This window comes from Salmo salar, chromosome ssa15 (genome assembly GCF_905237065.1).
Source record: "Salmo salar chromosome ssa15, Ssal_v3.1, whole genome shotgun sequence".
In the NCBI taxonomy this organism is placed as follows: Eukaryota; Metazoa; Chordata; class Actinopteri; order Salmoniformes; family Salmonidae; genus Salmo; species Salmo salar.
This window is the reverse complement of record NC_059456.1, coordinates 107,037,301-107,051,657: the sequence shown is the minus strand read 5'-3', so window position 1 is coordinate 107,051,657 and position 14,357 is coordinate 107,037,301.

Here is a 14,357-nt window from a genome sequence, read left to right as displayed (position 1 = left end):
ATAAGTATAGAACATGACAAAACCAGTAGCAAAATGTTTTGCAACGAAAACAAATTTCTATTGGACAAATTCAGGTAGGTCCCTCCCCATTTTGAACTGTTTTTTTTCCCTTCTGTTTGTTTGCATTTGCTTCCTTATAAATACACCCCAGGTGAAGTATCTGAGATGATGAGGTTACCGTTGAACATTCAACGTAGGCCACCTAGTCTTTGTGCTGCAGGGTGAAGTTTCCCCTACAGTACAGATCTGGGATCAGCTATCCCTCTCGCAAACCTAAAATGAACCATTAGTGGGGAAACACCCAGTCTTTCTACTCAGTCCTTTCAGATGTAGTGAACATTATTTGTATAGGTGTCTTTGGGGGGGGAACTGTTTTCAGATAAAAACAGAGCACTGCGCAACACCATTGTCCTCATACAGGTGGCGCCACTCCTACAACAGTCATTGATCAAATCAAATCAAATGTATTTATATAGCCCTTCTTACATCAGCTGATATCTCAAAGTGCTGTACAGAAACCCAGCCTAAAACCCCCAAACAGCAAGCAATGCAGGTGTAGAAGCACGGTGGCTAGGAAAAACTCCCTAGAAAGGCCAGAACCTAGGAAGAAACCTAGAGAGGAACCAGGCTATGAGGGGGTGGCTAGGGAAAAACTCCCTAGAAAGGCCAGAACCCAGGAAGAAACCTAGAGAGGAACCAGGCTATGAGGGGGTGGCTAGGAAAAACTCCCTAGAAAGGCCAGAACCCAGGAAGAAACCTAGAGAGGAACCAGGCTATGAGGGGGTGGCTAGGAAAAACTCCCTAGAAAGGCCAGAACCCAGGAAGAAACCTAGAGAGGAACCAGGCTATGAGGGGGTGGCTAGGGAAAAACTCCCTAGAAAGGCCAGAACCCAGGAAGAAACCTAGAGAGGAACCAGGCTATGAGGGGGTGGCTAGGGAAAAACTCCCTAGAAAGGCCAGAACCTAGGAAGAAACCAGGCTATTGATGCTATTTTTTTTATTTAACTAGACAAGGCAGTTAAGAACAAATATTTTCAATGACAGCCTAGGAACAGTGGGATTAACTGCCTTGTTCAGGGAGCAGAACGACAGAACGACCTTGTCAGCTCAGGGATTTGATCCAGCAACCTTTCAGTTACTAGTCCAACGCTCTAACCACTAGGCTAACCTGCCGCTATCAGACGTAAGACAATGCAATGACAATTAAACGTGTACTCTCTGTGGTCTCTAGCAGTCAGTTACTGTTGCTGCCTTCAGAACACCATGTAAACTAGTGTTGGAGTGGTTTCTGATCCTGCCCAAATCCTTATAAACATTTACAAATACAACTAAAATACTCTAATGTAGACCTGGGAGGGAGAGAGGGAGGGAGGGATGTCTGTCTGTCTGTCTGTCTGTCTGTCTGTCTGTCTGTCTGTCTGTCTGTCTGTCTGTCTGTCTGTCTGTCTGTCTGTCTGTCTGTCTGTCTGTCTGTCTGTCTGTCTGTCTGTCTGTCTGTCTGTCTGTCTGTCTGTCTGTCTGTCGAGAGGTCCAGGTTGGCCCAGCTCCACCAGGGGGCAAAATAAAATGGGATTAGCCCCTTCAGTTGTAACTTGTGCCACTTCAGTTTTAGTTTTATGTCCCTTTATAAAAAAAATAGCAAAAAAATTCAAATGATTGAGTGACAAGTTGGAGCAAAATCTGTATCTCCTCTGTGCTGTGTCAGCACAATGGACAGAGCGCATCGCGGAGTGTGTAGGGGGGCAATGGAAAGCCACTGGGTGGTTATGTATGATTCCTTTGGGTTTCCATAAAAAGCAGGGGGGGGGGGGGGGAATGCTGTTCATCTGTGATAGGCTAAGTGAATAACGTAGTAGGCTAAGTGAATAACGTAGTAGGCTAAGTGAATAACGTAGTAGGCTAAGTGAATAACGTAGCAGGCTAAGTGAATAACGTAGCAGGCTAAGTGAATAACGTAGCAGGCTAAGTGAATAACGTAGCAGGCTAAGTGAATAACGTAGCAGGCTAAGTGAATAACGTAGCAGGCTAAGTGAATAACGTAGCAGGCTAAGTGAATAACGTAGCAGGCTAAGTGAATAACGTAGAAGGCTAAGTGAATAACGTAGTAGGCAATGTGAATAACGTAGTTGCCTAAGTGAATAACGTAGTAGGCTAAGTGAATAACGTAGTAGGCTAAGTGAATAACGTAGTAGGCTAAGTGAATAACGTAGTAGGCTAAGTGAATAACGTAGTAGGCTAAGTGAATAACGTGATACGCCTCCGCCTGTAATATTTGATTTAGATTTATAAGGATGGGGTCAAGTTTACAGTTGAAGCTACTTCACTCAACTCTGCCTCACGCCCCACCGCTACAGAGTTTAGTTAGCTTCTTTGCTAGCTGTAAAAGGCGTTAGTGTTGTTAGCCTATTTAGCTCTAACCAGCTAAACTGCCACTGCCACAATGGATATCAGAAATCAAACCATCCAGCCGCCAAGCCTAGCAGTGATGATGCTGCCAAGCTCCAGCCAGTGGCCTTTTATTGTCCCCAGCACAAGGTGCACCTGTGTAATGATCATGCTGTTTAATCAGCTGCTTGATATGCCACACCTGTCAGGTGGATGGATTATGTTGGAAAGGATAAAATGCTCACTAACAAGGATGTAAACAAATTTGTGCACAAAATTTGAGAGAAATAAGCTTTTTGTGCTTATGGCAGATTTTCGGGATCTTTTATTTCAGTTCCTGAAACATGGGACCAACACTTTACATTTTGCGTTTACATTTTAGATCAATATATTTGTCAAGACAGCTGGCTGCATTCACCTTTTGTTTACCGCTTTTGTTTACTGTTAATTTAACGAGCCTAAATATAGATTGTGTCATGTCTTTATCGATTTAATATTTTGTCTACAGGCCTATAGTAGGCCTTCCACTGTTTTGTTCTGGTTGTGCTATTCAGTATTTTTGTTTTGCATGAATGACTAGGCTACTACTTACAGCATTGAGTTATTTTGGTAAGACAGCTGTGACTAAGGCTGCACTCGCCTATTACAAACAGCCTATTTATCCTATAGCCTATATCCATTACCAAAACGGCTTTCCTTTAGTATGCAGGAGCTGGCCATTGTGCCAGTACAGAGCAGCAGAGATGAGCTCCAGATTTCGTGGCAACCTGTCACTTCAAAACGCACTCAATGGTCTCAGCATTTGAAACTTTCTGTTTATTGTGATTTAGGGTGATATAAGCAGAATTCAATGTAATTCCAATCAAGAACCCCCCCCCCAAAAAAAATGTTTTCCCTCTCACCGATTTCAACTGCCCCTTAGTCAGGTGTAGGTCCAGGTAACCGGGTCATAGTGACGGGTTGTTTTGGTGAAGGTGTTGCCACGGTAACATGTTCGCCGCGGTAACAGGGTCATCGTGGTAACAGGGTTGCCTTGCTAACAGGGTCTATCTGTCCTTGGCGGTGCGTAAGTTGGTAGTGACCGGGTCGTGGTTGAAGGAGGGGGGTCGTCGTGGTGGTTGTAGGGTTGGGGTCCTGGAGATCTTCATATCCTTGGCGGTGCGTAGGTCAGTAGTAACCGGGTCATGTTGGATGATATGGTGCAGAAGGACTCGGGGATCGAGGTGTGGGTTCTAAGGTTGGGGTCCTGGGGGGGGTCTATCTATCCTTGATGGTGCGTAGGTCTGTGGTGACCGGGTCGTGTAGGATGGTCTGGTGCAACATCAGGGCCAGGAGGCCTGTGGGGTGGGGTCATCCTGGTGGGGTCATTCTGGTGGAGGTTCTAGGATTAGGGTTTCCGGGGGTGGGGTGGGGGGGTTCTACCTATCCTTGGCGGTGCGTCCCTCTCCTGGTCAAACAGCTCATAGGCCTCTGTTGGTCCACTCGGCAGTACTCTCCTATGGGATTGAAGACTGTGATTGTGAAGAGTGATCAAATAAAATAAAATGTATTTATATAGCCCTTCTTACATCAGCTTATATCTCAAAGTGCTTGTACAGAAACCCAGCCTAAAACCCCCCAAACAGCAAGCAATGCAGGTGTAGAAGCACGGTGGCTAGGAAAAACTCCCTAGAAAGGCCAAAACCTAGGAAGAAACCTAGAGAGGAACCAGGCTATGAGGGGTGGCCAGTCCTCTTCTGGTTGTGCCGGTGTAACGGCCGTCGTCAGAATTAGACCAAGGTGCAGCGGAGGATGTGTTCATCATTAGAATTTTAATTCAAAAAGAGAACACTTTACAAAAATGAAACAAAAACGACCAGAAACAGTCCTGTCAGGAAAACACACTAACAGAATACAATCACCCACAAAAACCCAAAGGAAAACAGGCTACTTATGTGTGACTCCCAATCAGCAACAACGAACTACAGCTGTGCATGATTGGGAGCCACACACGGCCCAAAACAAAGAAATACAAAAACATAGAAAAATGAACATAGAACGCCCACCCAATGTAACACCCTGGCCTAACCCAAATAAAGAACAAAAACCCCTCTCTATGGCCAGGGCCGTTACAGCCGGGTGGAGATTATAACAGAACATGGCCAAGATGTTCAAATGTTCATAAATGACCAGCATGGTCAAATAATAATAATCATAGTAGTTGTCGAGGGTGCAACAAGTCAGCACCTCAAGAGTAAATGTCAGTTGGCTTTTCATAGCCGATCATTACAGTTTTTCTCAGTCGCTTTGGTGCATTTTTCACATCATTCCTAACATGTGCAAAATAATAAGTGCATTTCTCAGAACAATTTGTACAAACTGCAATATACAATAGATGTGTTTCTAAAGCTAGTCAGTCACTAAAAATCCTTAGTACATCTCTCAAAGGTAAATACTCACGCCAATGATCATGTCAGTGTCATCAGAATGATAAGTCATTGAGTCATTGTTCACGGACAAGGTCGTCAAAATGTTTAGGCATGTTGTCAATGGAACTGTGTACTTTGACAGTATTACCTGATGTAAACTTAGGCTACAGTTTGGATGACAGTTACTGTATTGAAAATGCACAAGGCTGCACTTCTATGGCATATATCAATTTCAACAGTACTATTTACATATTACTGTATGTGGGTTATTGATTGAAAGAGACTGGACAACCCAAGGGGCACAAAGGGAGAAAAAAAACTAAATTATAAAGAAACACAGGAAACCACCCCTAAGGCACAACTTTGCCCGCAGCACTGTTCTAGTGCTGTCTACACACATCCAGACGTTCCTGTCTGTCGGCCCACATATTCTCATCCACATCACACCGGATATTTACCCTTCCAATGCAACGTGGAAAGAATCTTCTGGAATGCCTTATCCATCCTCTGCAGGCGTCTACTGTGATGTCCTCACATGCTGCATCCCATTGCAGCCAGCAGGGTCATCTGTGTGTGTGTGGCTGACGATCGTACACCTTCCACCTCTATGCTGAAAATAACTCCTCAATTGGGTTAAGGAATGGGTGAATAAGGTGGGAGGAATTCTATGAGCATCCTCGGGTGGGTCACAAACCATTGCCTTATGATGTTTGATCGATGGAAACTCACATTATCACAAATGACCACATACTTTGGCAAATCCTCTCTAAACAGACCCCTCTCATCATCAGGGATGAGAGCCCTGTAGAGAGTCTCTAAAAAGTTGAGTAGATGCTGGGTGTTGTATGGCCCTATAAGGGGGATATGGGTTAGGACACCATGCTTCCGAAATAGCAGCCCACATGGTGATATTTCCTCCCCATTGGCCTGGCAAATCCACAGTAGCTCTGTGACCGATGATATTCCGACCCCGCCTTCTGCATCTGGTCAGGTTGAAGCCAGCCTCATCCACGTACACAAAGCTGTGAGAGGGTTCACTTGATTCCAACTCCATTATACGCTGTATCCCAGAACACACAGTTTGTTTTGGTAAGGAAGAGTGACATAAAATGTACATATATTGCATGTTCCTTCCACAGCAATGGAAATGTGTGCAGTTTATGCTTACTGTACTATGTATCATTATAAAATGTTGCTGTAAAGTAGTTACATAGATATATGTTTTACCTGTACATACTGGTACCGTAGCTCCTTAACTCTGTCCTCCTTCCTTTGGAATGGTACACGGTACAGCTGTTTCATACTCATCAGGTTTCTATGCAGCACCCTGTCAATGGTTGAGATGCTAACCGTAGGGATGTTTTCAAAGACATCGTTGTCTTCTATAATGGTCCTTTGTATTTCCCTGAGTCTCATGGCATTGTTTGCTCACACCATGGTGCAAATAGCCTCCTCCTGTTGAGGTGTGAAAAGGCTTCCTCTGCCACCGGTTTGAGGTAATCTTGCAGTCCTATGTGGGGAAAAATGCAGTGATGCATCGCACACTTTCACACAGACAAAAACTATGTGAACACACATTTTACTGTAAAACATACAGGTGGGTGCATGTAAGGTGCAGTATGTATCTGTATAGAGTATATTTCTGTATGCTGTGAAATACAAGTGGACTACTGTAATATGAAGCATTGTAGGAAGTATACAGTATACTGCTTATATACAGTAACTGTGCACTGTACATTGGTGGACATACCTGTTCTCTCTTCGAAACGTTTGAGCTATTGAGGACACGGTTGATCTCCCAATATTCGGCTGCACCCTTCGACCCGCCTCAGCCATTGTAAGGCCATGATTGACAACATGGTCTACAATAGTGGCCCTTATGTCATCAGATATGCGCCTATGTCCTCTTCTGCCTCTTCCTCTGTTTTGCCTTCCACCACGCATCCTTGCTCCTCTTCTTCCTCCTCTTGGCTGTTGACTCTGTTCGTTTCCTGGTCCATCCATTATTGGAAAATTGCAACTCTGTGTTGTGGTCTGTCTATATATGCTTGCCAATTGATTCTTCATGAGATGCACCTTTGAGCAATTTAGACAACTGGTTGATTGTTGGTTGAACTAACACTTTACATTCCTTCATGAGTGAGGGTCAATTTCACCCCCACCATTCATCAATTCACGTTTTTGTACAAAAGGTCTAATAGAAATGTGTAAAACTATGCTTGACAGTTTATGACAAATAGTTCAACAATTTTGCATGTAATGGCTTTATGCAAGGAAATAATGCCTATATGTTTTGAGGGGTAAGACTATTCAACAGAGAACCATCTACTATATTTTGATCAACATGACATGAGCAATTGAAAATGTGGAAAAAAGCTGACACTTGTACATTATCAATTGCAATATGTACAAAAGCAATTGCAATTTGTTCAAAGGAATAAGAAATTGCTTTAATGATGTGCACAAGTGACTAGATGATTTGGAATTTGTACAAGTAGTATCAAGAATGGCACTTTTGATCTAAGAAATGCACCAAAGCGACTGAGAAAAACTGTAAGAGTATCTCTACCGCTCCTGCTGTCTCTAGAGAGTTAAAAACATCAGGTCTGGGACAGGTAGCACGTCCGGTGAACAGGTCAGGGTTCCATAGCCGCAGGCAGAACAGTTGAAACTGGAGCAGCAGCACGGCCAGGTGGACTGGGGACAGCAAGGAGTCATCATGCCAGGTAGTCCGGAGGCATGGTCCTAGGGATCAGGTCCTTCGAGAGAGAGAAAGAAAGAAAGAAAGAGAGAATTAGAGAGAGCATACTTAAATTCACACAGGACACCGGATAAAACAGGATAAATACTCCAGATATAACAGACTGACCCTAGCCCCCCATGACACATAAACTACTGCAGCATAAATACTGGAGGCTGAGAAAGGAGGGGTCAGGAGACACTGTGGCCCCATCCGATGATACCCCCGGACAGGGCCAAACAGGCAGGATATAACACCACCCACTTTGCCAAAGCACAGCCCCCACACCACTAGAGGGATATCTTCAACCACCAACTTACCATCCTGAGACAAGGTCGAGTATAGCCCACAAAGATCTCCGCCACGGCACAACCCAAGGGGGGCGCCAACCCAGACAGCAGGCCACGTCAGTGACTCAACCCACTCATGTGACGCACCCCTCCTAGGGACGGCATGGAAGAGCACCAGTAAGCCAGTGACTCAGCCCCTGTAATAGGGTTAGAGGCAGAGAATCCCAGTGGAGAGAGGGGAACCGGCCAGGCAGAGACAGCAAGGGCAGTTCGTAGCTCCAGAGCCTTTCCGTTCACCTTCACACTCCTGGGCCAGACTATACTCAATCATATGACCTACTGAAGAGATGAGTCTTCAGTAAAGACTTAAAGGTTGAGACCGAGTCTGCGTCTCTCACATGGGTAGGCAGAACATTCCATAAAAATTGAGCTCTATAGGAGAAAGCCCTGCCTCCAGCTGTTTGCTTAGAAATTCTAGGGACAATTAGGAGTCCTACGTCTTACCATAGTGTAATGCTTTGTAGGTTAGCAGTAAAACCTTGAAATCAGCCCTTGCCTTAACAGGAAGCCAGTGTAGGGAGGCTAGCACTGGAGTAATATGATCACATTTTTTGGTTCTAGTCAGGATTCTAGCAGCCGTGTTTAGCACTAACTGAAGTTTATTTTGTGCTTTATCCGGGTAGCCGGAAAGTAAAGCATTGCAGTAGTCCAACCTAGAAGTTACAAAAGCATGGATTAATTTTTCTGCATCATTTCTGGACAGAAAGTTTCTGATTTTTGCAATGTTACGTAGATGGAAAAAAGCTTTCCTTGAAACAGTCTTGATATGTTCTTCAAAAGAGAGATCAGGGTCCAGAGTAACGCCGAGGTCCTTCACAGTTTTATTTGAGACGACTGTACAACCATCAAGATGAATTGTCAGATTCAACAGAAGATCTCTTTGTTTCTTGGGACCTAGAACAAGCATCTCTGTTTTGTCCGAGTTTTAAAGTAGAACGTTTGCAGCCATCCACTTCTTTATGTCTGAAACACAGGCTTCTAGCGAGGGCAATTTTGGGGCTTCACCATGTTTCATTGAAATGTACAGCTGTGTGTCATCCGCATAGCAGTGAAATTTAGCATTATGTTTTCGAATGACATCCCCAAGAGGTAAAATATATAGTGAAAACAATAGTGGTCCTAAAACGGAACCTTGAGGAACAGTTGTCAGATTTGTCAGAGGACAAACCATCCACGGAGACAAACTGATATCTTTCCGACAGATAAGATCTAAACCAGGCCAGAACTTGTCCGTGTAGACCAATTTGGGTTTCCAATCTCTCCAAAAGAATGTGGTGATCGATGGTATCAAAAGCGGCACTAAGATCTAGGAGCACGAGGATAGACGCAGAGCCTCGGTCTGACGTCATTAAAAGGTAATTTACCACCTTAACGAGTCCAGTCTCAGTGCTATGATGGGGTCTAAAACCAGACTGAAGCGTTTCCTATACATTGTTTGTCTTCAGGAAGGCAGTGAGGTTGCTGCGCAACAGCTTTTTCAACATTTTTTTGAGAGGAATGGAAGATAGTTTTTTATATTTTCTGGGTCAAGGTTTGGCTTTTTCAAAAGAGGCTTTATTACTGCCGCTTTTAGTGAGTTTGGTACACATCCGGTGGATAGAGAGCCGTTTATTATGTTCAACACAGGAGGGCCAAGCACAGAAAGCAGCTCTTTCAGTAGTTTAGTTGGAATAGGTTCCAGTATGCAGCTTGAAGGTTTAGAGGCCATGATTATTTTCATCATTGTGTCAAGAGATATAGTACTAAAACACTTTAGTGTCTCCCTTGATCCTAGGTCCTGGCAGAGTTGTGCAGACTCAGGACAACGGAGCTTTGGAGGAATACGCAGATTTAAAGAGGAGTCCGTAATTTGCTTTCTAATGATCATGATCTTTTCCTCCTCAAAGAAGTTCATGAATTCATCACTGCTGAAGTGAGAGCCATCTTCTCTTGGGGAATGCTGCTTTTTAGTTAGCTTTGCGGCAGGATCAAAAAGAAATTTAGGATTGTTCTTCTTCTTTTTCATCCGGTGGATAGAGAGCCGTTTATTATGTTCAACATAGCACAGAAAAGTATATGGATCCCCCTTGAAATTAGTGGATTCAGTTATTCAGACACACCCGTTGCTGACAGGCGTATACAATTGAGCACACAGCCATGCAATCTCCATAGCCAAACATTGGCAGTAGAATGGCCTTAGTGAAGAGCTCAGTGACTTTCAACGTGGGGCCGTCATAGGATGCCACCTTTCCGACAAGTCAGTTCATAAAATTTCTACCCTGCTCAAACTATAAGTGCTGTTGTACGGTGTTTCCTCCGACTCATTGGTGCGGCTGGTTTTCCGGGTTAAGCGAGCAGTGTTTCAAGAAGCAGTGCGGCTTGGCAGGGTCGTGTTTCGGAGGACACATGGCTCTCGACTTTCGCATCTCCCGAGTCCGTACGGCAGTTGAAGCGATGGGACAAGACTGTAACTGCCAATTGGATATCACGGAAAAGTAATTTAAAAAAAAAGAATATTACAAATAATTAAATATTCAGACCCCTTGACCCCCCAATCAATCTATACACAATAACAAATCAAAAACAGATTTTTAGAATTTTTTGCAAAGGTATAAAAAATGGAAATATCACATTTACATAAGTCTTCAGACCCTTTACCCAGTACTTTGTTAAAGTACTTTTTGCAGCGATTACAGCCTCAGGTCTTCTTGGCTATGACGCTATTAGCTTGGCACACCTGTATTTGGGGAGTTTCTTCCATTCTTCTCTGCAGATCCTCTCAAGCTCTGTCAGGTTGGATGGGGAGCATCGCTGCACAGCTATTTTCAGGTCTCCAGAGATGTTCGATAGGGGTTAAGTCCGGGCTCTGGCTGGGCCACTCAAGGACATTCAGAGACTTGTGCTGAAGCCACTCCTGCGTTGTCTTGGCTGTGTGCTTGTCCTGTTGGAAGGTGAACCTTCGCCCCCAGTCTGAGGTCCTGAGTGCTCTGGAGCAGGTTTTTATCAAGGATCTCCCTGTACTTTGCTCCGTTAATCTTTCCTCGATCCTGACTAGTCTCCCAGTCCCTGCTGCTGGTTTCCTCCAGATGTGACCCTTGGCATTCAGGCCAAAGAGTTTCATCAGACCAGAGAATCTTTTTCTCATCGTCTGAGAGTCCTTTAGGTGCCTTTTGGCAAACTCCAAGCAGGCTGTCATGTACCTTTTACTGAGGAGTGGCTTCCGTCTGGCCACTCTACCATAAAAGCCTGATTGGTGGAGTGCTGCAGAGATGGTTGTCCTTCTGGAAGGTTCTCCCATCTCCACAGAGGAACTCTATAGCTCTGTCAGAGTGACCATCGGGTTCTTAGTCATCTGCCTGACCAAGGCCCTTCTCCCCCGATTGCTCAGTTTGGCCGGGCGGCCAGCTCTAGGAAGGGTCTTGGTGGTTCCAAACTTCTTCCATTTAAGAATAATGAAGGTCACTGTATTCTTGGGGACCTTCCCCAGATCTGTGCATCGACACAGCATGAACTGACATGTTGTCCACCCAGTCAAAGGATCAGAGAATTAATCTAGTACTGAAAGCATAAACTACAGCTAGCTAGCACTACAGGGTATAAAATGTGGTGAGTAGATTACTCAAAGAGAGAGAAACACAATAGTTGAACTGGTTTGAACAAATTAATTTCTTCCAAAATGAAAGAGACGCAAGAGAAAAACATAGAGAGATTGTCATTTTTTTCGCACTTTTAGTTTCACTTACTTAGCTAGCAAATGCAGCTAGCTAGTTTCACCTACTGAAACACCCTGCTCAAACAGAGGGATGCTATGTTAGCTAGCTGGTTATAACAGAGGGATGCTATGTTAGCTAGCTGGTTATAACAGAGGGATGCTATGTTAGCTAGCTGGTTATAACAGAGGGATGCTATGTTAGCTAGCTGGTTATAACAGAGGGATGCTATGTTAGCTAGCTGGCTATAACAGAGGGATGCTATGTTAGCTAGCTGGTTATAACAGAGGGATGCTATGTTAGCTAGCTGACTATAACAGAGGGATGCTATGTTAGCTAGCTGGTTATAACAGAGGGATGCTATGTTAGCTAGCTGGTTATAACAGAGGGATGCTATGTTAGCTAGCTGGTTATAACAGAGGGATGCTATGTTAGCTAGCTGGTTATAACAGAGGGATGCTATGTTAGCTAGCTGGTTATAACAGAGGGATGCTATGTTAGCTAGCTGGTTATAACAGAGGGATGCTATGTTAGCTAGCTGGTTATAACAGAGGGATGCTATGTTAGCTAGCTGGCTATGACTATCCAACACAACACTGGAACTCTTCCAAGTCAAGTTAAGCTTTTAGTATTACTAATGTATTGTTACCAGGGCCCGCTGATGAAACTGCTTACTAGTTAACTTTTATTTAACTAGGAAAGTCAGTTAAGAAAAAAAGTATTATTTACAATGACGGCCTACATTCGGCCAAACCCGGACAACGCTGGGTCAATTGTGCGCCACCCAATCACGGCCGGTTGCGATACAGCCTGGAATCGAACCAGGGTGTCTGTAGTGAGGCCTCTAGCACTGAGATGCAGTGCCTTAGACCGCTGCGCCACTTGGGAGCCCAAACTTCATGATTGTAGCGGGTTTACTAACACGTTAGTTCTATTAGCTATGCTGACTATGACATTGATATGGGGACAACGATGTAGGCTGTGTGTAGCGGTTATGATATGGTTTGGCTTGGAAAGGTTTTTACGCCTGGTCACATACAGCTGATGTGTTGTCATCAGTCATCTAATATGCTGTAATAGAATTATGGCCATGGGCACAGTTTCTCTTACTGACTTGGCATAGGATCTCTCTATGTGTCTAAGAGTCACCTTGGGGTTGATTGGGGTGTGTTGTTTGTGGCTGCTATGAAAGTGAACTGTTTACGGGGATAAACATACCTGAATTTGTTCAATAGAAACTGCAGAACAGACAGACTATATCCCCCTCTGCCTCATTCACGTAGAAGAGAGGAATAAAACAACTGAAACAATTCATTCAAGTAATAATTAATAAACAGGTTTGGCATAGAATGATTGGGCTTTTGAGGCTTGTGTGTGTGTGTGTCTCTCTTTCTTTCTCTCCCTCTCTCACCTCTTTGTCCTGTTGCACCACCTGTTGTTTGGACTTGGCGGCGCTACCCTCCAGCTCGTGGAAGTGTTTCTTCATGTCCGTGAGTCTCAGGCGGGCTGCTGGTCTCTCCTGATCCCTATCTTCCCCCTCTTCTGCATCTTCTTCCTGTTTCCTATCTTTCCCCTCCTGCTCATCTTCTTCCTGTTCCCAATTTCCCCCTCTTCATCATCTTCTTCCTGTTCCCCTATCTTCCCCCTCTTCATCATCTTCTTCTTGTTCCCTATCTTCCCCCTCTTCATCATCTTCTTCTTGTTCCCCAACTTCCCCCCTCTTAATCATCTTCTTCTTGTTCCCCATCTTCCCCCTCTTCATCATCTTCTTCCTGTTCCCCATCTTCCCCCTCTTCACTCCTGTTCCCTTCTCATCTTCCCCCTCTTCATCATCTTCTTCTTGTTCCCTATCTTCCCCCTCCTCCTCATCTTCCCCCTCTTCATCAGCTTCTTCTTGTTCCCCATCTTCCCCCTCTTCATCATCTTCTTCCGGTTCCCTATCTTCCCCTCCTCCTCAAACACATTATAAATAATATTTATTCACCTGACGTCCTAAGTAGTGTCTAACAAATGTGTTGTTGGTAATGAAATCTGGATAATTTCGCTACAGGAATAGAATAATAAAATATGACAGGTTATGTGTAATTCATCTTGACATTTAACATTTTTACTGCAGTGGGCTAAATCAGGGTAGTGTTAAACAAATCTACTTTGAAACCAGAGTATACACCTCACAGACATAGTTATGGGCTTAATAAAAGAAGACACCTGTACCATGTCAGATATAGAGTTGAAATGTATTACATTTAGAGTTTGCATCCCAATATTACACCTTATATACATCACAGAAAACAGAAATATAACAAAACCGTTTGACATAGAAACACCGGATTTTCAGCGTTTTTTTATTTATTTATGTTTATTAATTATGAAATGATGAAAAATATGAATAACTTTCCTCCCATGAGGCCACTAGAGGGCGACTTAGTCACTTGACAGCAGGAAAGGGTTTTCAGAATGACCTTACAAATGACAATATTCAGAATGTCATTTCAAAAATGTTCTACGTGTTTGGTTACCTGTAGGTGAGGTTTGAGTTTGCAGGCAATACCAGACATGAATATGACATTGGGGTTTCTTCCTTCTTTTTCTCTGGTCAGCTCTTTTCAGCAAAAAAATTAGCCAGGCTAATAGAAAATTAAATCAGAATTTACGATTTAAATGTGTTATTAAGTGTACACTCTATTAAAAAAATAGAATCTCATCATCTTATATTTTACACCGACAGCTTTATTAGTCCATTATCATTCATCCTTTCTACAAAATCTTTAAAATGTTGTTTGAG